Source organism: Sinocyclocheilus rhinocerous, unplaced genomic scaffold (assembly GCF_001515625.1).
Source record: "Sinocyclocheilus rhinocerous isolate Xijiao unplaced genomic scaffold, SAMN03320098_v1.1 scaffold2279, whole genome shotgun sequence".
NCBI lineage: Eukaryota > Metazoa > Chordata > Actinopteri > Cypriniformes > Cyprinidae > Sinocyclocheilus > Sinocyclocheilus rhinocerous.
The window spans coordinates 79,780-82,206 of NW_015645063.1; positions in this window are offsets into that span (position 1 = coordinate 79,780).

Below are 2,427 nucleotides of genomic sequence, written 5' to 3' on the forward strand. Positions count from 1 at the left end.
AGCTTGTTTATTTTCATTATTTTCATAGGCATGCAGTTGCATAAAACAATGGTATAAACATCATTCATGTTAATTGTAAATTGTGATAATCGTAATTAATAATCGCAATTACAATTTCAAGGGAATAATCGACAATTATGATTTTTGTCATAATCGTGCAGCCCTAATGGACTGTGAACAGTGCTATACAAACTGACACAACCTTTGTGTGGGTTTGGAACAACATGAGGGTGAGTTAATGATTTCATGATTCAATAATTTAAACTGTAAGAAAGTGATGGTGGTGTCATCAAGGAACACTTCTTTCTATGTGCATTTGTGTAGGTGACCTGTAGTTAGCACTAACAGCTTTGCACATTCAGACCGGATGAGCCAAGCTCACACTACACCTCCAAATGTAGCACCTCACGGAGAAGACAAATCCACCCTCACTCTCATGTCTGCCTGCAGGACTCAATGATGGTCCATGTCAAAAAGCACAAATATTCAAACCTGATTAATGGAATTCGAGACAGCCCCATTAAACTCATGAGACATTGGAACTATATAACTAGGTCTTCTTAAATATATGTATTTACAGAATTTTTTTGTTTGTTTGCTTTTTTATGTGCTGGTCAGCTGGATCACTTTTTTCCAGGCTGCGGTACTCTAACAAACCACCAGAGGGGAGCAGTCACACAAAAGTGCTTGTACCCAGTGGCATTTGACACCCAGTATCATCCATATTCCAGACCTAGAAGATACTTTACATTTACTCATAAATCAAAAATTATTTTTCAACATGACAAATATAACAACAACGTGTGTAAAACCCTGCAGATGAAAAAGCCATAATCAAGTCTTCTCTCAAGCTCAGTAAGTGATTCACAACACCTTTACTGAAGGACAACAGCAGTTACAGTAACTGGCTCTACTGTTAAAGCTCATCTGGAAATGTCATACAGACAAAAGACATGCTTGAACATGGCTTAAAAGACAACACATGCTTCTGTTTAATAACAAATCACATGGTCCTATATAATTAAGCAGCTCAATTCTCCAGCTCTCAGCTTTTAAGATGTGAAAGACATTCGTGAAGCACATTTATCTCATAACTTCTGTACAGTATTTCAAAGAGAAACAATATTCTGAGGGAAATAATGTAGAGCACTACTTGATTTTATCCACTAGGATTTGTTCGGACTGAGCATATATAGTGTCTTAAGTGACATGGCAAAAGAAATGAGTTCGCTTTCAGAATTGATGATTTCAATGTATTTTGGCATTGCATAATTTTGTTCATTCACACTGCCAGTGCTTTCCTGTGTTTTTGTGCTTTCATTCACAAGCCTGGACAGTCCCATAAAGACACATTGACATCAAATGTCAATCAAGAAGTCCTGCTCTTTCAATTTTGTGTTATCCTCCCATGAACAACTGCACTGCATATATACAATATGTATATATGCATATATCTACTGTATTTGGCTGGTCCATTTCATCATCCGAATGGATGGTGAGTAGTTCCCTGGTCATATTTTTTTTCCTTTTGCATCTTTGTCTGTATAAAAAAAGTTGTCACATACAACTAATATTATCACTACGAAATGCATCTAACATAGAATAAAGCTCCTGTTCTGTTTAAACATGCATTCTAGGATTAATCCAAGTAACATTATTAAAAATTTTCAGAATTTCGACCTGCATTCACACAGAATGTATTCAATACAAAGAGAGGTAAAAGACAGAAAAGAGGTGAGGGTGATAATCCAGGGTAATAACTTAAAGAGAAATAGCCAAAGACCAGTAAGTGAATTTAAAACGAAAGACTGAAAAGATAAAAAAATATATACTGAGATACTGAAGTGTGAAGTCAGTTTTGTTTCTGCAGGACTAAATCATTATCTGGATTTCTCAAGGGGTGGATGAGGTCAAAGTGCTAAATGTTAGGGATGCACTGATGTATCGGCCGTCGATATTTATCGGCCGGTTTTTGATTATTTTAACCCCTTAACTGACAAAGATCGGCGTCAGATTATTGTTGTTTCACTTTCACAACACGTTAAAACATCACACTCTTACTTGATCTGGACAAACTGTGCATCATTACAAAGATTAAACATCCCGCCCCGTCTTATCCTGTGATGCACTTCCTGTGCTCTTTCGCGTTCATTTCTGACCATAACAAACCCAGATAAACACTTTTACACACAAAGAATAAAGATAATAAACACACGATTACGATAGGATATGGTTTGTATGTGATTTTCTTGAGATTTAGGGTATTTTCATAACAATAAAGAATGTGTATATCTGAAATGCTAATTTGTGCAGCGATATAAAAGGCTATAAATAGCATATTTTAACAACAGTAAACAGCCAAATTCCACATGTGATCGCAAAAGGAAGTTATTACAAACACTCGATGGTGGTTTAAAGTGAGTTTTG